The sequence below is a fragment of the Hyla sarda genome, chromosome 1 (genome assembly GCF_029499605.1).
Source record: "Hyla sarda isolate aHylSar1 chromosome 1, aHylSar1.hap1, whole genome shotgun sequence".
Taxonomy (NCBI): Eukaryota; Metazoa; Chordata; class Amphibia; order Anura; family Hylidae; genus Hyla; species Hyla sarda.
In genome coordinates, this window is record NC_079189.1 from 218,803,846 (window position 1) to 218,829,563 (window position 25,718).

At 42.2% G+C, this 25,718-nt stretch overlaps 1 protein-coding gene across 4 annotated transcripts in view; it reads left to right on the forward strand.

The window, feature by feature from the left end:
- Positions 1–25,718, forward strand: part of WDFY3 (WD repeat and FYVE domain containing 3) — a 250,866-nt gene that overhangs the window by 29,578 nt on the left and 195,570 nt on the right. The window contains exon 2 of one of the 4 annotated variants that reach the window (XM_056568763.1): positions 20,544–20,660. The exons of the other annotated variants lie outside the window; for them this stretch is intronic. The gene's annotated coding sequence lies outside the window, so the exon portion shown is untranslated. The remainder of the gene's footprint in view (positions 1–20,543; positions 20,661–25,718) is intronic. 4 annotated transcript variants of the gene reach the window in all.

Consider the following 25,718-nt stretch of genomic DNA (forward strand, 5'->3'; position numbering starts at 1 on the left):
TATCATTGTCAATCTAGGTTTCCACACAGGTTTTCCACACTGGCATTTTTTCCAAAACTGACGTAGTTTTTGAGCCAAAGCCAGAAGTGTATTCAAAAGGAATGGAAAATATATAGAAAGAACTTACCCTTCTCCTTCTACTGGATCCACTTCTGACCTTGGCTCAAAAACTGCAGTGACAGTTTTCCACAAAAAAAAAACAACAAAAAAAACCCTTGTGTAAACCTAGCCTTATTGCTCCACTATCCAAGAGAATAGAAAAAAATCACGTAAAATATGAAGTGATGACACATCAAAGCTTAAAAAGTGACATATACAGACTGTATTCGGTGGTTCATGCTACAATACATACATTGTGACAACAGTTGCTAATTAGTTAATTAGTACAAATCCCTTTGAATCTACAATTAAGAAATATATGCATTCAAATCACTTGTCGGACAAATTCATTTCTGGCCTACTATTAGTTTCCCTAACTTCACCATAAATGTGCAAGCTCAGTCTGGTTGATCATGCATACCTATTTCAATGGGGAAAAGCAAAATGCCACTATAGGTAAAGGGCCCTATTATACAGATAAGATTTTGAGAGAAATCCTCTACCACCAGCACATTTGGCTGACTTTACGCCTCACTATATCTTGTATAGACAACCAAATAATATGTCTCCCGGAGGCATTTTGTTGGGTTGCCTACGACTATAAGGGTTCATTCACACTACGGAATGTCCACCTGAAAAAAATTTCATGTAGACGTTACATGCATCACCAAAACCAATTGGCGCTAAGACTGTGGGACGTGTCTATTCTTTAAGCTGTATTGGTATAGAATTTGGAGTCGAATGTGGCAGATTTGGATTAAAGTTTCCTTAACTTCAGCTGGTTGTTTACTTGTGGATTCTAGTTAAGGGTATGTTCACACTACGTATTTTGAGCAGAATCTCCGCTCACAGAATTCCGCGAGCGGACATTCCATTCTGGAAGCCGCCACCGAAATACTTCGGCAGTAGGACCGCGCGGCACTGCGCCATCACCATTGACTGCTATGCAGTGCTCACAGACTTTCGCGCAAAGAATGAACATGTTTCTTCTTTGCGCAGAACAATTTCAGCAGCGGAATTGTCCGCCGCTAAAATTGCTCAGTGTGAATGGGTCTCGGAAAACCATTCACACTGACGTTTATGTTCACAGTGTGTAATTCTGATTGCGGAATTCCACAGGAATTGCATAATGTGAACATACCCTAAAAAATTTACAATTGGCTGGCAGGATACGGATCAGCATAGCTTCAAAGTCAGCAAGTAGGGATCAACCGATTATCGGTTTGGCCGATATTATCAGCCGATATTCACGATTTTGGACATTATCGGTATCTGCAATTGCCTTGCCGATAATGCCCCGTCTCCCCGGCCAGAGACCGCCGCCGCCCCATTGCCTCCCCCATCCCAGGTTTTATAATTACCTGTTCACGGGGTCAATGCTACTTCTGGCTCCTGTGACGTCCTGCTCTATTGCTGTGCGCTGCGCAGCGTAATGACGAGTGATGTCCTCAACGCAACGTCACAGTCAGTGCCCACAGTGACAGCTCAGGATGCCTCCGGAGCAAGAAGTAGCGTGGACCACGGGCCCCGTGAACAGGTAATTATAAAACCTGGGATGGGGGAGGCAATGGGGCAGCGGCGGTGGTGGCTGGACTAGAGAGGACACCAGGACAGGCTGGGGGAGAGAAGCGGTGGCGGCGGTCTCTGGCCCCGCAAAAGCCGCTGCAGTTCATTGATTTAAAGTCCCCGCTTTAAATCATTGATCTGCAGCAGCTTCTGCGGGGCTGGGGGGGGGGGGGTGATGGTGGGGCTATCTGCCTGAAAGGTCCCAAATTATCGGTATCGGTCGTAAAAAAAATCTATATCTGTCGATCCATATCAGCAAGTATGGATTCTGTCTGGAATGACTCAGTGTGCACATAACCTACCGGTGAAGGTGGCCTTGCAGCATTCCCCCTGGTGGGTGAAACTGGCTATATACAGTAGTCAGCCTATGATAAATTATAACATTTTCTATTATCTTTGAAGTTAAGAGAACCTTTAGAAGAACAGCCCCAAATACTGACTTAATACTAACTACTAACACTTTATCTCCTTATCTCCTGGCCCTTGTGAAATCTCAGCTTCTGGATGAAATGAATTCTATTTCTGTTGTGCCCTTTGCTATCAAAGTGCTATTGAGGTTGCTCGTAGGTTACATCCCCTTAAGGTTCTCATACACATTAGAAAAAGTCAGCCAGACCAGCCAACCATCTAATGTGTATGGGTCAGACGAGATGAATTTTAATGCTACATCCTTGCTTTCTGCTTGGAAAGTGTCTAGGCATGACATACTCACTTCTTACCATGTGGGAAAGCACGTGTGTTTGGCCAAGTGGCTGGTAGTAATGGCTGGTTGACCAAACAACCAGATGAAGTTGTATCTGTACCTTTTGGGTCTTTTTCTCTTGACTTTTAGAGAAGATGATATATACGGTAGTTCACATTCAAGGTTGTTAATAGTAAGCTTTCATTTTTCTGGAATAGAGGAAATCAGACATTTGATATTGATATTTTAATTGTATTCTAATTCCTTCTGGAAGGAATCTGTTCTACTTCTGCTTGCCTTTGGAGATGTGCATAGAAGCGAGCATCGTATGCGGAGTGCTGTAATAATGCTTGTAACAATAGGCTGGCTGATACCGTTATGAACCTGACTTTCATTAGAAACCAATTACTTGCTGAATGACTGAGTGTCTGAAAGCATGGTCCTTTGATGCCCTGGTTAAGTCGTGATGACATGTGAGTACTTCCATCTGTAGCCCAGTACTTCTTCTCATTTTATCTCTCAATCCAACATGAGACAAGCACAGTAGTTTGTAAGAGTATATTTGGCAGCCTGCCCTGCTCAGTATGGTACTTGCTCTCAGATAAACCCTCCTCTTCAGGAAATGCCATGCTGAAGAATTCCCTGTAGGAAACAGTGGTTCATTATTGAAGATGTGCTCTGGAGCTATATATATGTGTATGTTGGCTCTAGAGTTGTTGTAACAGGTACTGCTTCATTATCGTAAACAGCCTATTTTTCTTTTATTCACTGAAAATGTATTACTCTGTCATGCTGTGTTAATACTTGAATCTTAAAGGGGTTCATAATTTCCACACAATGTTGGCCTATCATCCGAATAGGCCATTAGTATCTGGCAGTAGCTGCAGTAACCTGGCATGGACACCACACCATATACAGGACCATCTTATTCCAGCCTCTTTCATAGCATAGGTGCAACCATGATGGCTCTGCAGAACATCTGATTTGGTGTTGGGCTGGGTGGTGGTACCCTGCTGATCAAATATTGATAACCTATCTTGACAGTAGGCCATCAGTGTGGAACTGGAGAACCCCTTTGTCACAATCACACCCTATCGGTCCAGCCAAGACATCAGAGAGAGTGTGATGGTGCAAGGGTTAAGGCCACCAGACCTCTGGGTATACACTAATAGTCCCAGCAAGTCACCAAATTAACCCTTAGATAAACGTGTTTCCACCAGAGCTGCCTTCAGAAAGGCGATGTCATATATTTAGAGATCAAAGACCAGAGCTGATTAATTAAACATTTAATCTGATAAAAGGTATCGCAGTGCTGACTATATAAAAATACAGGAACAAATGACATACAGGTATAAAAATATGTAAAGGAGTTTAGGAAGACAAGTTCAGAAAACAAAAGATGAAGTTCTTACAGCATGATGATATAGCAGTCCATGAGAGAGCTGTTCTTAGGATGGTCTTTTCAGTTTGTTGCACTGCATTGCACACACTGAGTCTAGCATTGTTTTAAATATCATATCTGCTTTCTTGGGAGGGAGACTCCATTCCCCCCTCCCCTCTGATCCCACCAGGGGGTCTTCTCTCTTCCTGGCCCCTTATCTGTTGATTATATGATGGGACCAGAGTGCATGACTTCAAAAAAGCCTTTGACTTCAAAGGAGATGTAAACAAACGGCCAGACCCCCCAATAAAATGCAATACACAAAAAACAAAGGATACACCATCTGAATGACCCCTCACCCATGTCTTATAAAACACATGTATGTTTCCATAATCAGGCCTTGGGCCTGACACCCTTCAATTACTTTTTTTTTTAATTTTGCATTGAATGTATCCTTATCCTGGCCATACACAAGATAGCTGTTGACTGAATGCTCTTTCAGCCACACTCTATATCTTCAGTTTCCCAGGGAGTGGGAAGAAAGCTGCTTCTGCCAGGGTCTTCTGGCATCTTATCTCCCAGAGAATAAAAGGATCGGGCTGTTGTAATCCATTATGCTTAATCTTTCAGAGGAGAGTCAGAAGATCACTATACACATTAGGCTAAGTTCACACCGCTGTTGTGCTCCGGTTCATTTAGGTTCCATTCAACACCCCCCCCCCTTTTTTTGTTGTTGTTGCATTGAACAGACCATGGACAAGTTAGACAGAGCACAACTGACACTGCCGGTCCCAATGGATCCCATTGACTTTGCGTTTGGGACCGGTATTTTACAGAGTTGAGCGGAGATAACAAATAGAGCATGCTCAATTTTTTTCTGAACTCCTGTCCTTCTGAAGGACTGACTGACGGAGCTCCCTTTACCGAAGCACAAGAGACATATGAATGAGCCCTTAGTTGGCTCCAGTCCCAATAAAATCAGGTTTGACTGACCCGTTGTTATGATTTGATCAGTGGAGGTCCCTGCTTCCTGGACTCCCCCTGAGGATCAAAATGAAGGCACATGGTAGATAAATAAAAAAAACTATGTATTAAACCTGTATGCTGTTGCCTTTTTTTTTTTTTTTTTTAATGATCCAGCTAATTAAAGTGAACAAAAATGCTGCAGTACCAGGCACAGCCACACTGTTTCATGTGGCGCTCTTAGCTATACTGATTTTTGAAGTATTCAAAATGAGTATGTAAGCAAGGAATGAGCTGCGGCGCACACACATAACTTCTGTCCTAGATCCTGTAAAGACTGAACATCACTTTATCATTCATAAACCTGACTTTATCATTCATAAAGCGTTGTCCATTCTACAGTGCATTATATTAGATGATTAATCTATATGCATTGATAACCTAAAGCAATCCAGTTCAACAAAAGGTGAGAATAACCTGCCCTCAAGCTTCTGTGTACAAGGAATGGGGAAGTGAATGAAGAACTAGGTACAGTATTTTACAGCAGTGATCCAGCCACATATAGATATATAAGGAAGTAGACTGTGAATGATGGACAAGTGTACCCGGGGGAATATCCTGGATACGGGAGTAGATGAGGGACAGTGACAACTGTGGGTCTTGTGTAAATGAAAGCACTCCTCTTGTTACATATGTAAACACTATAGGAGAAGGATGGAGGAAAGGGTTAAGAGCCTTGGTCTGAGTGTTGGGTCTAATTCTCGCCTAGTATCCTAGAAACAAGTAGTGTTGTAAATAAGAGTGCAAACTGTATAAACCTGTGTACAGGATGAAATAGAAGAACGACAGCACTTTGTGTGTGATAAAAATAGAGGATATTCGGTTTACGCAGCCGCTTTGTGGAGATGTGCAAGGGAAATTGGAAGGATCTGCTATTTTCACCAGTGTTGTTCTAATGTTTTCTTACAAAGACGCACCACAAAAATGTAAAAAAAATATAAAAATCTCACGTGAAAGGGGTTGTCCCATCTGTGCAGTCCATATGCATGTCATATAATGGGGTCTCCTGCCTGTCCCTCTTCAGAGGCTGTGAGGAGCAAGTAACAACAGGGATATTGAGTTAGTCAAACAGTAGAAATGTAAAAAAGTACAGTAGAAATGTAAAAGAAACATTCAGTAAAAAAAAAAAAGAATATAAAATATGAAAAATTTAAAGCAGAGTTCCATTTGCCTAATTCTGTATTTCATACATGCTAAAAACGTTTCCACATATATTTTTGTTCCTTTTCCGGAGTATTGGTGTCACTTCTGCTTTTATTGTATTTGTTTAATATAGCATTCAGTTTTGGTAAAAGGGAAAGAAAAAAAGCTATTTTTCTTAAATGTTTGGTAAATCAAGAACGGTTTACAAGAATTTCTTTATATTTCTGTATTAAAGCTATATTTACTGTATCTGTTTCTATGCCCTTGCAATGACAAAAATATTGTACGGTTTTGGAAATTAAGTTAGTCTCACAACAAGTGAAACTGAAAGGGGTATTCCAGGAAAAAAACTTTTTTATATATATATATATATATATATATATATATATATATATATATATAATATCAACTGGCTCTAGAAAGTTAAAGGGGTAGTCCAGTGGTGAAAAACTTCTCCCCTGTCCTAAGGATAGGGGATAAGTTTCAGATCGCGGGGGGTCCGACCGCTGGGGCCCCCAAGATCTCCTGTACGGGGCCCGGCTCACTGGCCCGATAGCGGGTGTCGACCACCGCACGAAGTGGCGGCTGACACGCCCCCTCAATACATCGCTATGGCAGAGCCGAAGGCAGCGCTCCGGCTCTGCCATAGAGTTGTATTGAGGCGGCGTGTCAGCCGCCGCTTCGTGCGGTGGTCAACACACCCCCTTCCCATGGGTTGTGGGGGCCCCGTACAGGAGATCGCGGGGGGCCCCAGCGGTCGGACCCCCCACGATCTGAAACTTTATCCCCTATCCTTAGGATAGGGGATACGTTTTTCACCCCTGGATATCTCCTTTTAAACAGATTTGAAAATTACTTCTATAAAAAAAAATCTCAATCCTTTCAGTAATTATAAGATGCTGAAGTTGAGTTGTTCTTTTCTGTCTAAGTGCTCTCTGATGACACCTGTCTCGGGAACTGTCCAGAGTAGAAGCAAATCCCCATAGCAAACCTCTTCTACTCTGCAGTTCCCAAGACAAGCAGAGATGTCATCAGAGAGCACTGTTGCCAGACAGAGAAAAGAACTACTCAACTTCTGCAGCTTATAATTATTGGAAGGATTAAGATTTTTTGCTAGAAGTATTTTACTAATCTGTTTAATTTTCTGGAGCCAGTTGAGATAAAAAAATAAGTTTTTCCTGGATTACTCCTTTTAAGAGTCTTCCCACAATGTTAAATAGTCAACTTTCTTTCAAAAAACTTTATATAAATCAATAGTATCAGCAGATATAAGAAACTTTGTAATATATCTTCAGAGAAAAATGCTTCTTTATCCTGTTATCGAGCTTCTTTTATGCCCCCTTCCTATTCTTAATTTTCATTCACTCTAAATAAACAACTAATTTTTGGCCAGTGTTTATGGACCAGCAGCTCACTGAGAGATCAGCTTAAATACTGCCCATACAATCTATGAAGAATGCCATATACAAGTTATATAATTGCCAGAAATAACACTACTCACTACTACTCTTACGCTACTTTTTTTTAGGCTGTGTAGAGAGTAAGAAGTACACTATATCCTCCTCTGTGTGTGTATGTGTATACACAGTGTATTTGAGACCCCATATACGTTAGGCATCAGCCACCAGCTCTAAGAGAACTGAAAATAACAGAAATCTGCTGAATAAAAGCTATATACAAGTTATATATTGGCCAGAAACCGCGCTGCTCTGCATGTAGACACAGGGAAGCTTAACCTGAGAACATACCTGAAATGATAGGTAAACTTTAAGGCATTGATACTTAGAGGACCTTTGGTCAGTATAACCGAAAACCCCATTTTAGTATTCAGGAGAAAATGCAGTCAACTCAATAGTAAAAACCTTTATATTAAAGGAACTGAAATATTTTAGGCCTAGCAATAGACTAAAAGCAGCAACAAAAAATTGTATACTTACTATGGCATGACAACGGAGCCAAACTTGTCATTATAGGGTTATTTTAATTGACATAAGACAGGACAAGCTTTTCTATGACTATTTCCCTTTACATTCAAGACATTATGTGTAGAATTAAGTCCCAGGGTTCTCTCTTGCGAGGTCGTCTTGAATGTTCTTATTGGCTACCTCTCCTAACGTGACCTCCAGTAACAGCAGTACCCATCTTACTACTGACCAGGAATGACATATAAACTATACTTTTATGTAGTGCAATATCCTGTCTCGCTGCTCTGCATAGATGTAGCTACTCTTTAAATGCCTACTATGGGCCTCTGTGAAAAAGTAATATATATTTTCTGCACCATAAACATTATCAGTGAGTTTGTCATCTTCAGTTCATGCCCCGGCCATTTATGATATTCTTTTATACAGTATATGCAGAATATAATAGGAACACAACAGAGGAAGGTTGGGCACTTGGCCTTTCTGTCGTGATCCCATCAGCCGTTTTCTTCCGGAATCTTGATGCTTTTCATTAAACAGGATGCGCTGTGCATAGAGAAAAAACCTTCCTGAAATCATGCAGTTTGACAGCTCCTGGCGTGCTTGCAAATGAAACATGTACTTTTCATGCTCTGTTTGGCTCCTTCTCCCTAGTAGTCATATATAAAAATACCTTTTACTTTGATTGATGATCTTTGAAGGAGTGAGCAGCAAGGTGTAAGAGTAACCACAGAGCACTTGGAATTTATATACACATTCTTAATTGCTGAACAGTATCGGCAGGCTTTCCATTGCCAGTTGTGGCATACAATTTTTATTGTTCCAGGGATCTTTTCAGGTTAAGCTTTATTATCTGTGTACACGCTGAGAAGCACTGTTTCTGGTCATTATATAACTTGTATATGGCATTTTTCAGTTGTCTCTTAGCTAGTGGGTGGAGTCTATTCTCTATGTGGTCTCCCATACTCTGCGCACACCAAGGCATCAGCCCCCATGTATGTCAGTAAAACACCCTCAGAAACAATAGAATCATGGTGGACATTATAGAACAGTACACAGCAGTTTAAGCTGTGAGATGTAGCAATACAACACTGAGCAGCTTCTCTGTGTCTCTCTCGGACTCTGCAGTTAACCCCTACTTATGCAAAATGAATGAAGGGGTTAGGGCTTTTTTAAACTGCATTTTCCAATATCCAGCGGGGGTATACATTGGGGGACTCCCTGATCCTGCTATATGGAATAGCACAGAGATCTGTGTTGCTTCTTTTTAAAGGGATTGTCTGTTGGAATGTAATCTATTATTGTCCATAGACTGCCCAATAAAGTAACAAACACTTTAACTCACCTTCCACTGCTCCCTTATAGCTCGTCTCCGGCTGGTCTCGCTGACAGAGACCGGCCACTTCAGAGATGGCCGGAGCTGCAGACGTGATGCTACAGTGCTGCTCAGCCAATCACTGGCTGCATCAGTTTTTCTTCTCTGCCAGTGATTGGTGAGCGGCAGTGTCAGTTCCCCCAGGTGTAGACCCTGGGGCGCCCCTATACCAGAGCTACGAGGGAGTGGAGGAAGGTGAGTTAAAGTGTTTATTTTATTAGGCAGCCTGGGGGTGATAAAAAAAAATATTACATTTCACGAAGCAACTCTTTTTAATCAATAAAATGGAATCCTCAATGGAAAATACCCCAAAAAAGGCCAAAATGTCTTGGCCTAACTAAAGTGGTAGGGGTCTAAAGAATACATGCATCAGGAGATTCCCTCAATGCATACAGCAAACATACAAGTGGTGTGTAAACAGCCTAAGTGACCATTTAACCCCTCAAGGACGAAGGGCGTACAGGTATTCCCTTGTGTCCTGGTACTTAAGGACCGAGTACGCCCTGGTCCCGATACCGGGGTTTAAAGCCTGCTCACGTGCGGAGAACGCTTCAAACAATCATGTGTTACAGCCGCATGCCTAAATGTCTGAACTATTAAAATATAAGGTTAGTTAAACCGCATGGTTAATGGTGTACACATAAAAAAAACACTAGTCCAAAACTAATCAAAATTAAAAATAATACCGATTAAAAACTACAGATCACAGTGCAAAAAATGAGCCCAAATATAGCCCCGTGTGCGGAAAACTTTAAAAGATATCAGGGATGTGGAAATCCTATAGCCCGACGCCCGGGACAAGTAGTTTTGGGCGCCGGGCAGGTGAATTGTTTATAGATTTAGCCCTGTATCGGGCTAGCAGGGACAGACCGACATCCCCCTTATTTTTCTTTAATGCCGGTGTGAGGCGCAGGAGCCGATGGAAGTCTACACCTCACACCGGTGCTCAGAGTGTATGGAGGGGGGCGGCGGCCTCCAGCTGACTGCAGAGTCCCCTTATCTCCCCTCCCGGAGGATGCAGCTCTACACAAGAAGACACAGCAGGGTGAGAGAGAGGATGTTGACAGCTCCGTGCACAGCTCCATCCCCCGCGCACAGCTCCCCCCTCCCCCTCCCCGGCTCTGTCTAGACAGGACTTAATCCACCACGGGGCGGTTGCTAGTTTGCACGGGGAAAACACAGAGCAGGGGGGAGGGGAGAGAGGAGAGGACGGAAATCTCACCTCACACCGGCCGGGACTACAGCTCTGATGTCTACTCATGGCGGCTCAGGTGAGGAGACCAAGAATGCAGGCGGCGGCAGGAAGGGTGGTTGTATATGTATGGTGTGAGTGTATGTGTGATGTGTATGTAATGTATGATGGGGTAGGATGGTGTATATCAGTGTTTCCCAACCAGGGTGCCTCCAGCTGTTGCAAAACTACAACTCCCAGCATGCCCTAGTGGGGGGGGATCAGACTATTTTGGTGAAAATTATTTTATCTGCCAGGACAAGTGGATTTTCTTGAGGGACAAGTAGATTGTGTTCCGCTTTAGTCCCTTGGACAAGTACCGTATTTATCGGCGTATAACACGCACTTTTTAGGCAAAAATTTTTAGCCTAAAGTCTGTGTGCGTGTTATACGTCGATACCCCCCCAGGAAAGGCAGGGGGAGAGAGGCCATCGCTGCCCGCTTCTCTCCCCCTGCCTTTCCTGGGGTCTAGAGCGCTGCTGTCGGCCCTTTTCACCCCCTGGTTATCGGCGCCGCTGCCCGTTCTGTCCCCCTGACTATCGGTGCTGGCGCCGATAGCCAGGGAGAGAGAAGCGGCGCCGACAGCCAGGGGGAGAGAAGGGGCAGCGGCACCCATTGCCGGCGCCGCTGCCCTGTTGCCTCCCCGGTGGCATAATTACCTGAGTCCGGTCCGCGCTGCTCCGCTGCTCCAGGCCTCCGTCGTGCGTCCCCGGCGTCATTGCTATGCGCTGAACGGCGCGGCGCATGACGTCAGAGCGCCGCGCCGTGCATAGCAACGACGCTGGGGACGCACGACGGAGGCCTGGAGCAGCGCGGACCGGATTCAGGTAATTATGCCACCGGGGATGGGGGGAGGCAACGGGGCAGCGGCGCCGGCAATGGGTGCCGCTGCCCCTTCTCTCCCCCTGGCTGTCGGCGCCGCTTCTCTCTCCCTGGCTATCGGCGCCGGCACCGATAGTCAGGGGGACAGAACGGGCAGCGGCGCCGATAACCAGGGGTTAAAAAGGGCCGACAGCAGCGCTCTAGACCCCAGGAAAGGCAGGGGGAGAGAAGCGGGCAGCGACGGCCTCTCTCCCCCTGCCTTTCCTGGGGGTATATCGGGGTATACACGCGCACACACGCACCCTCATTTTTTCATGGATATTTGGGTAAAAAACTTTTTTTACCCAAATATCCGTGGTAAAATGAGGGTGCGTGTTATAGGCCGGTGCGTGGTATACCCCGATTTTTTATTTCCACACCCCTGGTTATAGGGGAATTTTTGTGCATGTAGTTATAATTTTTTTTTAATGTAATACGATAAAATAAAACCTACATACATTGAGTATCCTTGTAACTGTATGGACCTACAAAATAAAGATAAGGTGTCATTTTTACAAAAAATTGCACTGTGTAGGAAAGGAAGCCCCCCAAAAGTTGCAAAATAGCATGTTTTTTTTTTTTGTTTTTTTTTCAATTTCACCCCACAAATATATATTTTTTGGTTTTGCCGTAGATTTTGTTATTAAATGATTTATGTCATAACAATTGGTGACACAAACAAGCCTGTATATGGGTCTGTTGGTGCAAAAGTGAAAGCATTAGGATTTTTAAAAGGGAAGTAGGAAAAAATGAAAGTGCTAAAATGAAAAATTGTCAGGGTTCCTAAAGGGGTTCTCCGGTGCTTAGACATCTTATCCCCTATCCAAAGGATAAGGGATAAGATGCCTTATCGCGGGAGTCCCGCCGCTGGGGACCCCGTGATCTTGCACGCGGCACCCCGTTTGTAATCAGTCCCCGGAGCGTGTTCGCTCCGGGTCTGATTACCGACGACCACAGGGCCGGCGGCGTGTGACGTCACGCCTCCGCCCCGTGTGACGTCGCAAGATCATGGGGTCCCCAGCGGCGGGACTCCCACGATCAGGCATCTTATCCCCTATCCTTTGGATAGGGGATAAGATGTTTAAGCACCGGAGAACCCCTTTAAGGTCAAAATGAGCTGAGTCCTTAACCCCTTAAGGACCGAGCGTTTTTCCGTTTTTGCACTTTCATTTTTTCCTCCATACCTTTTAAAAATCATAACTCTTAAAATTTTGACCTAAAAATCCATATGATAGCTTATTTTTTGCACCACCAATTTGCACATCTGTCATTTTACCGAAAAATCTATGGCCAAACCGGAAAAAAAAATCATTTTGCGACAAAATGGAAGAAAAAATGCCACTTATTAACTTTTGGGGGCTTTCAATTCTACGCAGTACATTCTTTGGTAAAAATGACACCTTATCTTTATTCTGTAGGTCCTTACGATTGAAATGAGACCCTACTTATATAGGTTTGATTTTGTCTTACTTTTGGAAAAAATCATAACAACATGCAGGAAAATGAATATGTTTAAAATTGTCATTTTCTGACCCCTATAACGTTTTTATTTTTCCTCAAACGGGACATTATGAGGGCTAATTTTTTACACCGTAATCTATAGTTTTTAGTGGTACCATATTTGTATTGATTGGACTTTTTGATCGCTTTTTATTCATTTTTTCTTGATATAAAAAGTGACCAAAAATACGCTATTTTGGTCTTTGGTACAGTGAGTACGTACACCTCACAGATTTTTTGAACAGTGGGCCGTAAATTGAAAAATGTTATTTTTTTACACTAAAATGCTGGTGTTACCCAATTTTTTACATTTTTCACAAGGGTTAATGGGAGAAATAGGGTTACAAATTTTGGAGGGCTTTTTCTCCTGACTATGGAAATCCACATATGGGGTAACGTGCTGGGCGGGCGCACAACAAGACTCAGAAGTCATAGAGGTCACTTTGTATTTGTGGCCTATGGCATATCAGTAGCTGACGGTTACATACATTCAGAGGAAAATACAAAAAAGAAACATCCACATGTGACACCATTACAGAAAGTACACCACCCTAGGAATGGGTATAGGGCTAAAGAGGACATTTTGAACGCACAGGTGTTTCCTAAATTTATTTTCCAGGAATGGATGAAGGGTAGCTTTTGAAAATTGCAATTTTCAAGCTATGCTCTGCTTCATCTTTCTGGTAACAACTAACATGTGACTCCGAATTGTCGCCTGGAAATACGACAGAGCTCAGCGAGAACTCTTTGCATTTGAGGCCGATGTTTGTTACGGACCTAACAGTTACATACATTCAGAGGAAAATACAAGAAAGGAACACCCACATGTGAGCCTATTACAAACAGTACACCCCCTAGGGAAGGTGTATAGGGGTGAAGTGGAGATTTGGAACAGATGGGTTTTCCCTAAATTTATTTTCCAGGAATGGATGAAGTGTAGTTTAGGGAAAATGAAAAATTGCTATTTTATTACTGATATGCCAATTATTTCCCTAGAATGATGACCTAGAGTATAGCCGAAAGTAAAAATGATGCCCACCCCAAACCCTATGCTCTGAATCATCATTCTGGGAATGTGATGTGTGTGGCTGTCCTTATTCTGTTACCTCAAATGCGCACCCCTCTCAGGTGGGGAGAAAGCGCTGTGCATTTGAGGAAACTTGCAAACCCCCAATGCTGTTGACTCTGTGTCCCATGACCCATTTTTTTTTGGGTGGGTGGGGGGGGGGTGAAGATATTATCAGGGGTATTGGGAAATAATTTTATTTATTTATTTATTTTTTTGTGGTGGGCGGTGTTTTTAGGTTTTAAATTTTGAAGACAAAGTACTCTGGACTGGTACATTGGAGTTGAATTTTGGGGAATTTAAAATTAGGGAGAAGGAATATAAATGTAGTTCTCCCTGGAAGTGTGATACAATTTTTAATGCAGAGGCCTGGATGATCGGGGCAAGTGTCACACTGAGTGGTGGTGTGTGGAGGTGCTCTAACCCGCTCTTTCGCGGACACCAAAGATGAGGGCCTTTAGAACTTCTTCTTGGAACTGCAGGAATGTCCCTGTGTTGCCAATGTGCTGGGACAGTACAAAAGAGTTGTACGTGGCAACCTGTACCATGTAGACCCCAACTTTTTTGTGCCATACCCTTGTTTTCCGCATTGCATTATATGGCTTGAGGACTTGATCAGAGAGATCAACTACCCCCCCATATACTGATTGTAGCCCAGAATGCAATCAAGCTTGAGGACCGGTCCCTCTGTATCTCGCACAGGGACAGGGGTGCTGCCGTTCCCATGAATTATGGTGAGCATAAGGACATCCTTCTTGTCATTATACCGGACCAGCAACAGGTTTTCATGGGAAAAGGTACGGGACTCACCCTGGGGAATTGGAGTCTGCAGGGGATAGGAAGGAAGGCCCCTTTGATTCTTCCAGACTGTCCCCCAAGCTAGTGTGGATCTGGTGGTGAAGGATGTGAAGAAAGGCATACTAGTGTAAAAGTTATCCATGTAAAGATGGTACCCTTTATCTAGCAATGTGTGCAAAAGGCCCCCAAATGACTTTCCCGCTAACACCCAGAGTGGGGGGACTTTCTGGGTGTTGAATACGGGAATCTCGTCCCTCAGACACCATAAACTTGTCAGTGTACCCTGAGGTACTCGCAAAGTTTATACATCTTCACGCCATACCGCGCCCGCTTGGATGGGATGTATTGCCGGAAGCTGGGTCTCCCCTTAAAGCTGATGAGAGATTCATCAATAGAGACCTCCCAGGGACATAGGCCTCCCAAAATTTGGCCCCGAAGTGATGACCAGTGATTTTATACAGGCGGTCTTATGCGGGATCAGTTCGGGGGGAACATGCCGCATTATCAGCATAATGCAAACATTTCCGAATGGCCTCGAACTGGGGACTGGTCATGGCCATACTGTACAGGGGGGTCTGGTAGAGGACGTCCCCGCTCCAGTACTTCCTGACCCTTGGTTTTTTAGCTAGGCCCATATGCAGCACAAGGCCCCAAAAGGTCCTCATTTCGGCTGCATCGACTGGGAAGCAGCCGCCGGGCCTAGCTAAAAATGAGCCCGGCTCAACCATCAATATTGACAAAGTCGTCACTGAAAAAAAAACTTCAGTTAACTTGATGATGTCAGTCTTAATTCCTGAGTCGCCGACAAACTCAAGAATCACTGGCTCGTGGTCTGCTGGCTCAGTCAAGACAAGTTCTCCAGTACGGGGCACCAGTGAACTTGGCTGGGGGGCTTGACAAGTATGAGCACCAGGGGGACTCATACTAGCATGGGGCACAGAGTCAGGAGCAGAGGAGGTTTGCGGCCTCGCATGGCGGCGTCTGGTGGCTCATCATCAGAACTAGAGGAGGAGGACAAGGAAATAAGGAAGGTGGGGGGTCTTCATTTTTTTTTTAATGGACTTCTAGCGCAAAAAGCCCTGCGCCAAAAAAAAGTCAGAAGTCAGTGGGGGGTCTGCCCACTCAGCCAAGAACAGTGGCTGGCGGCACGTACACAGACCCCCACACAAAAAAAAGCGAAAAATAAAATAAAAAAACGATTAAAACCTAAAAAAAAAGCACCTGCCTGAACACCCCCAAAAATGGAGTGATAAATCAGTGATAAATTACTGACAGCAGTTGGGCAGGCTGCACGCACAGGTACGGTCCACACACAGCACAGGCCTGCTACTATAGGTGCAAAAAAAAAGCACCTGCACCACAAAAAAACGCTACTGGACCGATCTGTGGCAGGTGGGCTTTAGCTAACAGTGGCTGTCCACTGTTTTATATAGAAGAGGGACGGCCACACAGATTAGCAAAAAAAAAAGGATTTTTTTTATAGGAATGTATAGTTAGTTTAGTTCATAATATAGTGTCTGTACCTGTGTTTCATTGTGGTCTCAATTCTTCTATGATTTTTGCCCCAAGGTTTTTGTTTTTTAACAGCATACAAAATGTCATCTCAGGTTTTCCAGGTTGCAGTGTGGCTTGAGACATTACATAACTAGTCAGGTGATCAAAGGGACTTTCTGTGAACAGGATGACATTATTACCTATCAGGTACTCATGGCAGCTCACAGACCCCTCCCCACTCAGCTCTACCTGTATACTGCTGCTCCTATCTATATGCGATCAACATAAACAGTAGTTATACACCTCTCCTGAGGCAGTGTTGACCCGTTGCTTTTCTTACCAGATTTTTTTTCTTTCTTTACCCCCCCCCCCCCATGGTTTTCCAAGAAATGTGGCAAAAATGGTGAGATTTACTGCAGTTGCATAGAGTAGCTCTTAAGCTATAGGCGTGTCTGTCAGACGCGCTTATAGTTAAGTCCCGGACCGTACGGCTGACCAGTGATGCCACTGGTGGTAGTATGAGAAAAACATGGTGAAAAATAGAAAACAGTATGCCTGCCACATCAGCTACAACAGGTAAGCACAAGGCATATACAAGAACCTCCACATTATCCTCTATTAATAGCATATGCTGCGCTGTATAAGCAAAAAGCATCAAAATTCCTGAAGTGCTTTTTTTTAACCCCTTCAGGTCTGGCCAAATTATTTTTTTCAATTTTTCTTTTCCCCTTCTCACCTTTTAAGAGACACAACACAAGTGTCCTAGGTGTCACAGAAAAAGGTAATGATACCTGTTTACTGTTACCCTGTTAATAGATGCTGTGTTATAGCACCCTCACCCATAAGCTCCTATTGTAAAAAAAAAAAAAAAAAAAGTGTCCTTTTATTTTTATTTTTTGTTTTTCTTTTATGGTCTGCTATTCTACTCCCCAATGTACACCCATTAAATGGAGGCCAAAATGACCTCAACTAGGTAAGTGGTGTCTATGGCTACTTTGACCTGTTTTCCTTATATGCAGGGAACTGCTAATACAGTGTGAAAAATGTTTCAACATTGTGTGCTTTGTAGCCTTATGAAGGGGTCAGTCATGTGTAATTCTTCTAGACATGACAATGAGCAAGTTCAGGCCATTGTATTGAATACATGTGTATTACTGCAGCGAGTGCTCTCTGGTGTTATTGTGCTTCACGCCAAAATGTTTTCCATTTGATAACTTCTCTAAAAAGGTTATTTTTACCAGAGCAACCCAGGTCATCCACTCGCAGAGCACATACACATTGCCTGATCAAGCTAACTGAATTGATGTTTATAGTTGTAAACCACCTCAACCAAATATTAGTTTTGCATGCTACAATTGTTCGTGTGATCTGACCATTTGTAACAATAAGCGCTGCCTGGAAATGACTAATGTGTTATATATAAGGCTTATTATCATCACAGAAACTAATGTGAAGTGTATGTCTAGGAGAAATCGATCCTAAGTCAACATATTAGGGATGGTTGGTATCCGAATGTCAGATTAAAGGGGCTGTCTGAGGAAGACTGCTCTGTCCATATGCCCTATTAGATATAACTCATGTTCACACCTGCTCCGTTCTCATCCGCCATAACTCTCTTATGCACTGCTTATGAAAAGCTCACCAAACTACTCTCGATAGCACCTTACTACCTGTGCGTCTGACAAAATTGCATCCGATTTCATCCCTAACCTTACTACTGTGTTCGTCCCAGCGCTAGCCCATATGTTCAATTCATAACTATCCACTGACATTTTCATTTTGTGCAACAATCGCACAACTCTTCAAAAAGCTATCTCTCAACCCATCTTCTTTGATCAGCTACTCCCCATTTCCCTTCTCCCCTTTTGCCTCAAAACTTTTTGGATAACAGGTCTACCTTAACCTCTCCTCCCACCTCAGACTTTTTTGACTGGCTTCAATCTGTCATTGCCTCCTACCACTCTACTGAAACTCTGCTAGCCACCAAAGCTTCACCCCACTACACTGTGTTCCTTCTTCTTGACCTATTATTAGCCTTCGACACAGTCGACCACTCTCTTCTGCTATGCTCTCTTTCCCATGCCTAGGTGTCAGACTTAGCCCTGGATCTTCTCATACTTTACTAACCATACACTTATTGTCTTCTATGAACAGCTACTCCCATCACCTACTCTCTCCCTCCTGCCACCTTGTAGATAGTAAGCCCTCGGGGGCAGGGCCCTTTCTTGCTCTATACCAGTCTGTTATCTACTTGCATATATGATGGGTTATGTAGTTTAACCCTGTATATAATGTACAGAATCATGGACCTCATGACACCTTAAAAAAGTAACAAAATAATTGATTTCATGGGGGGCCCACTTAATAGAGCAGCTACCAATCTGTATTACATAGATCATGACCGTTCATATAAAATGCTTGTCATGTAAAACTATGGACACTGGAGGTAAAATGTCTTCCCATGGTAGGATGAGCAGTTGGGTCATCTTCCTGAATGTCTCACAATGGGTCCATTCCATGCTGCCCTAGACACTCCTACTGTGTACACCCCTTAAGGCTGGTTTTGCATTGCACTATTTTGCATCAGTATGTGTAAGCCATAACCAGGAGTAGAACCTGCAGAGAAAAAATGGAATGGAAAGATTTGTATATATTCCGTGTTCTGGACGCACTCCTGGTTTTGGCTTACACATACTGATGCAAAATACTGATCCAAATGCTGCTGTATAAAACTAGCCATAGAATGGTTCCAAACTCTATATGAGTTACATGTGGATTTTGTTGCAGATTCAGGGTACATTCACCTGTACTTAATGTGCTTGCAGATTTTATGCTGCGGATTTGAACATTATAAATAAATAGAAAGAAAGCAAGAGCCTGCGCTGGCTCTTGCTTTCTTTCTTCATATTTCTGAGGAGACTGCCGGGCACAAGGAAAGGAGTAGCTGACTATCTTCCATTTTCGCTATTATAAATAAATACCTGAAATCTACTGCATCAAATTTATAGAATTGTTAAAAGGATTATACCTCAATCTGCTAACAGGACCGGGGTTTACTAGCTGATTGATGTGGGTTGGACTTCTGGGACTCCTACCATTAATGAGAAAAATATAAAATTTCCCCACACATGGGCAGCCAGAACTTAAAGAGGTTATCCACCATAAGATGATTTTAGTATGTACCTGGCAGACAGTAATGGACATGTTTAGGAAGGATCTGTACTTGTCTTGGTACTAAATGGCTATGCTGTGAGATTACCATAACACTGTGGCTAGCTTTTTGTGAACTGGTATTTCCTGTTTGAGTTTTCTTCTTTGCCTACAAATCCCATAATTCCATTTTTCTCCCTCCCACACATCAGCCACCGCACCCATTGAAACATAAATGACCTGCATCTATTCAAAAGACCTGTGGTTTTCAATCGGGGTGCCTACAGCTGTTGCATTAGTTGCAGATTGATCTCCCTCCCACCAAGCGATCCCTCCACCCATAGAAGCAGACAGGCAATCAACACAGGGACAGCGAGATGTACAGATGAGCAGCATCAGGTGGCTGGCTTATCCGGGAAGGCTGGAACGCAGCCGAGCACTCTGATCAGCTGACCTGCGTTGCTATCTTCTTGAGCCGCACAGGAAGCCAGGAGAGGCTCGAGATGACAGTAATTCCTAGTTCAGGACAATGCAGAACCTCCTGGTGCACGAAAATAAAATAAAAGGCACAATCCACCACAGACAGGTAATACAAGTACTGGCCATTTACAACATACATAACTTGGCATTAGGGGCACATAGCTTGAAACTTTAAAAAAAACTTTTGAATACACCTTTAACTCATGTTTCACACACTTATAACAAAATTGTATAAATATCTGCCCTTCAGGCTGCTTTATATAAACTCGGAAAATTTGTAAGATATAAGATATATAGACGACAAAAAATACTTTCTTTTTTATGAATACTCTGGGCAAAACTGACATTGTGTTACTAGAGCATGATCCAAGCATGTGGTGCAAGACCCAGGGATTCTAAGAAGAAGAAATAGAGAATTCATGGTAAATACTGCCCCCTTGGTCCCCCGCACTAAATATAAAATTGTTGCCCAGAGTAATTCTTTATTTATATTTTGTTAGGCAATGATTCATGATCTTAATATTTTTCATTATGAAACAACCTGAAAGGATAGTTGCTGACAGTACATTTCTGGTTCTCTAGCGGGCTGCTGCGGTGACCTTGATTTTCATTGTTTTTGTATATTTAACTTTTACTGTCTCCTTTAATAAGTAGAACCCAGTATTTTGCATTGACTGTGCATTGCATTGATGGAGGGAAACCTTTATTCCCTGTTTGACTGTCCATGATGGGTGAATTCTTCTCTTATGGTCATAATTTTTTCATTGTATAGGGAGGAACTGTCAAAAATGAATTGACAATCCCTTTGGAAGACAAACGTTATAATGTGGCAGTACTGGCTCCCATGTTCTGGATAGAAGCTTCCCTTGCCCCAGTTATATTATCCAAGGTCAGTGCTGTCTTTATTGACATTGAATCCTTTTTGTTGTGTTTCAGATCTAAGCTATAGCAATTGTTACAGCGGGTGGGGCTGCCGTAGCTTATCAGATACCAGTCCGTAATTTTTATGAGCATACCAGGCTTCCCTGACCTTTTGATGATAGGTAGAAATTATTATAATATTTATAATTATTATCTATTAGATTTAGGGGATAGGAATTTGATCCAGGGATTTATTCTGATTTGCTATATTGGAGTCGGGATTTAGGTTGAACTTGATGGCTGAACTTTTTTCAAGCTTATAAACTATGTAACTATTTGTATTTTTTTTAATTTTTTATTATTCCGTTGCTTTCCTTGAATCATAGGAGCCATTAGTGCTTGGAAACTATTTGTGACCTAGACCTCCTCCAAAGAGTTATTTTGAATGTGTGGCTTGGCTAAACAAATAGATGGGGTAGCATTTGTCAATATTTGGCCAATAGTTCTTGGCCCTTTCAGATTTTGGCCATTTATGATGAAGAAACTTGTACAGCTATACATTTTCCCTGCAGTTTCCCTGTATTATTTTTAAAAAGTTATGACTGAAGTAGTGCTTTGAAGCCTCCGTTACGTATGTATGTTTGCTCTTGTTTTTTGTGTGGCAGTTTATGTCTCGCAAAGCTCAGTTTTTTATTTGGTGCTTTATGTGGCATTTTTCTAGTGTTCATTGCAAGAAATAAGTTTCTGTATTCTCTAGCTGCTTCCTCAGATTTGCACTACCTGTCCATTGTTTTAACAGTAGAAAAAACAGTGGAGGTCTATGGAAGAAAAATATTAAGTCCCTAAAAAGAGATACCTAGAGCATGCTTTCATTGGTTTAAAAAATGGTCTGTGTAAATTAATAAAAAGGCCACTGCTCTGCTGTGTTTTAAGTCCTACTGGTTCTCCACTGGCTGATGATAATGGGGAAGAGAAGGGTTAGGTATGTTGGTTACTAACTATCTGAACATGTTATACTTGGGAGTTAGGTCACTGCCAAAGCCCCCCATTCACAACACACGAATGTTGGCCTGACCAGCAGCATTTAGTGATTTGCTTTACAGCAAGCTCCATGAACACAAGTAACAAAACACAGGAGTTTCTGGGCATGCTTGGTGACCTTCGAAGGACAGATTTGGGCATGCTTGGTGACCTACGAAGAGGTCATTCCACAGGGAGGGGGATGCTTAGCTCAGAGCTTCGGCTATTGTGAAGATCCTGTCTTCTCTATTTTCTGGTGTCCTCTTTTATTGTAATCCTGAACAGGTCTGTCTCTCCGTTTAGTTCTAGGCCTAATGACCAAAATGAAGCCTGCAATTATTTTAAAATATAGACCATAAAATAGAAAAAAAAAAAAAAGTCACCAAAAATTCTTAAAAAAATGTTTTATCATAAAAACTTGATTTAAACAATTCACATTTCCCTTAAAAAAAAAAGAATAGTACCCAGTTTGCATGATTATGCCCAATGCTATTACCTAGTGTTTACAACAGTATACGGTTCATGTTTTGCCATGTTATCATTAGTTGATGAGACAGCAAGAAAGCCTATGAAATATCAGACTGCGATTGATTGATTTATCTAATTTATCATTTATTATTTGTTGTGCCTGTATATCGTCTCCCATTGCTTCCCTTCGCTGAGGTACAATTACACGGTCATTACATTCAAGGACGCAAGTAAGTGCATTGTTTTCACTCTACAGACCCTCCACTTCGGTTTTTCAATGTATTTACATCAAGCCGTAGCAATACATCTTTTGTAAATGTCTCTGTCCTTGACTTCACCTTGAAACATTTTGTGTTAGGCGTCCCCTCTAAGCAATTGTGAGAAGCGAGTGAAATTGAATTGTGTCAAGCAAAAAGCATCTAAGCTCTCAGCAATAGTTTTCAGGTGAGCTGCTCGCACCCCGATTCCAAACAAATACATTGCTGACTTGTATCGTTGCCGGCTTTCTTTTCCCTACTATTGTGGGAACAAGTACTGGCATTATTGTGTAGCTTTTATTATATTTCTGTGTGTTCAGAGAAAGGATTGAATATTTCAGAGCAAGGTCTCCTGTGTGTTTATCTTTGCCGATGAAATCTGTCTTCTCTCCAGTGGTTTCTAGTTGGTGGATGTTAAGAAACCATGCCAACTGCCTAGTGCTGTCTGCACTGCTTGCAAGAACTCTTACCAGAGTGAGGTTGCTTGTGTGTATGCTTTTGTGTGTGAGTTTGTATATATGTATTCATACTGTATAAATAAATGCAGATTAACCATCACATTTTTTACTACATGCCTAATAATAGTATGTGGATCCCTTAGTGCAGTCTCCATGGATTGCACCTATTTCCAAAACACCCCTTGGATTAAGATCTGTGCAAATTGGAGGCCAGGACAACACCTTTAGCTCTTTGTCATGTTCCGCAAACCATTTCTGGACTATTTGAACAGTGTGTCAGAGTACATTATTTGGGCAAAAGAGGTAACAGATGTTATGGAATACCCATGAATGGTGTACTGCAGAGCAGCAAAACTTCATTCATGTATATAAATTTTATAATCTACCCAGTTTATTGCCCCCATCATGATAAACCACCTCGTGCCTTTATTTTTTTATTATCTTTTAGTTCTGTACCTTGATATTGCTCTGTATTTTCGGCTCAGTCTCCATCAGATTCACAGACTGGGAAGGGGCGTTACCCAGCAGGCTGTGACATCATCTGAAGCCATAAAGGGAAGAACTTCCCCCCCCTCACTCTGCTACACACAGCCCAGAGCAGTTCAGTGTGTGAGATAAGCTATGATTGGCTAAAGCTGCACACACACCCCTCAGAACTCCAGACTGCATTTCCTGATTTTGGACTTCTGCCAGGCGAGCAGGAGTCCAAAGTCTGTGCAAAAGATGGGGGGGGGGGGGGATGTGCTCTGGACAAGTAGGCAGACACCTAGTGGCTGCTTTTTTTAAACTCAAATAAAACATAGAAAACTTCTAATGTACTTTGTTTAATAAAAAAAAAAGAAGTATTTTTTTAATTCCCATAAGGGGTGCAATAGCAAAAATTAGTTTTAATGAAAATCCAGAAAATCTTGGACTCCTTTTTTTTTTTTTAATGATATAGTAGAATCTTCATCCTCCCCGTGGGGATGATGAAGATATGAAGTTAGTAAGTCTCCCCGCTGGCCCTTTAAGTAGTCCCGGGGAGTTATACTTACCTAGTCCCTTCAGCTGTGCTGTATTCACGCCCACTACCGTGTGATTGATAGCCTGCGTCATCGCATTGCTCAGTCTGCTTAGGGAGCAGAGCAGTGACCATCTCTGCAGGCAGGAACGTCCCCCGGGGATGGTGAGGATGAAGATTTTACCACATATAACGTATTGTGATTCCCTTTAACAGAACACAGCAAAAGCTCAGACAATATAGCTGCCCTCATAATAATGTACAAAAATAAAATAAAATGACTACACAAAAATAGAAACCGGGTAAAACAAAATAAAAATGACATGTTTCTGGTTCTAATCACTGAAAAAAAAAATATTTGCAATAGATTTGCTTTAAAATATTGTAATGGGGTTGTCCAGGATTAGAAAGACTAAGCTGGTTTCTTAAAAAAAAAAAACAGCACCACACCTGTCCTCATGTTGTGATATTGCAGCTCAGTTCCATAGAAGTGAATGGAGCCAAGTTGTAATACCACACACAACCTGAGGACAGGCATGGTGCTGTTTTGGAAATAAATTTAGCTCTGTTTCTCTAATGCTAAATAACATTTTAAGTGTTAAATAAGTGGTGAACTAATGTAATATTAGCATTTGTTTAGTTCCCATTTGGATGCTGGCATGTCCACAAATAGCATGCAGATTTCCTATAATGGTCCTGCGGACTGGTCAATGGACAGCTAGTGTTTTGGGTTCTATTAACAATACAGGTCACGTGGGTTGCTGACTGGTGTGTTAGATAATTTTAGAGGATTTTACATTTTCTTTGGCCATTTAATCTTTTTTCTCTAATACCTTCTTGGCTGAAGAGAGTCTCATGCTAATTTTTTATTAAAGAAATTATATTTGTACAGTTCCCTTATTTAATCCTCACCACAGCTTCAAAGATACGAGTTGGCTAGGCGAATCTGAAATGACGGTTTTACATCTGATTGAACAATTCGGTCTCTTCTCTTTATGGATAATGAGGCATTCATTGGGCATTATTCCTTTTTTACTTCATAGTGAGCATAGTGAAATGTATAGTGTTTGCATTTTAGATTAGTAGGTGCATTGTTTGGTTCGACATTAGACTCTCTTAGTTATCCAGAAATAGGAGGCTGGAAGATTATGTATGGTGTGTTAACATGATAATAATAATTGGCATATCGGATAGGATGGATAGGTAATCGCATTACAGTTGGCTATGAACTTTCTGTCTTCCAGCCAAATGTGTAATGGGATTTAAGCATGGAATTTTAAATTTAATTCCTATCCACTTCTGGAATGACTGTGTAGGCCAGAGAACAGAAAAGATTCTTTAGGATTACAGAACAGTATAAAGACTGCATACATAGACTGGAAAATTAAAGAGAAAACACAACAGATTGACAAATCCTAACAAAACCATCATTGTAGACATAGCACGATGTGGAGTCAATGGACTGGGAACAATGTGGCCAAACATGCTGATTCAGCCATCAATCTAATATGTACAGGAGTAGCTTAAAGGGGTACTCCGCCCTAGACATCTTATCCCCTATCCAAAGGATAGGTTATGGCACACCATTGAATAGTGTTTGCAATCAAAAGAATGTATGTAATAGTCCCCTGTGGGAACTAAAAAAACTGTGAATGAATAAATAAAGTGTTAAAGTGAATAAGCCCCTCCCCTAAACAATTTTAAATCACCCCTTCCTTTTCCAAATTTTAAAATAAAATAATGTGAGCAAAAACATATTTGGTATTACTGCGTGCGGAACTATTAAAATATAGTGTTAGCAAAACTGCATGGTGAATGGTCACACTGAAAAGAAATTCAAAAAGAAAAGAACTTCCTCTGTAGTATACAGCAGCTGATAAGTA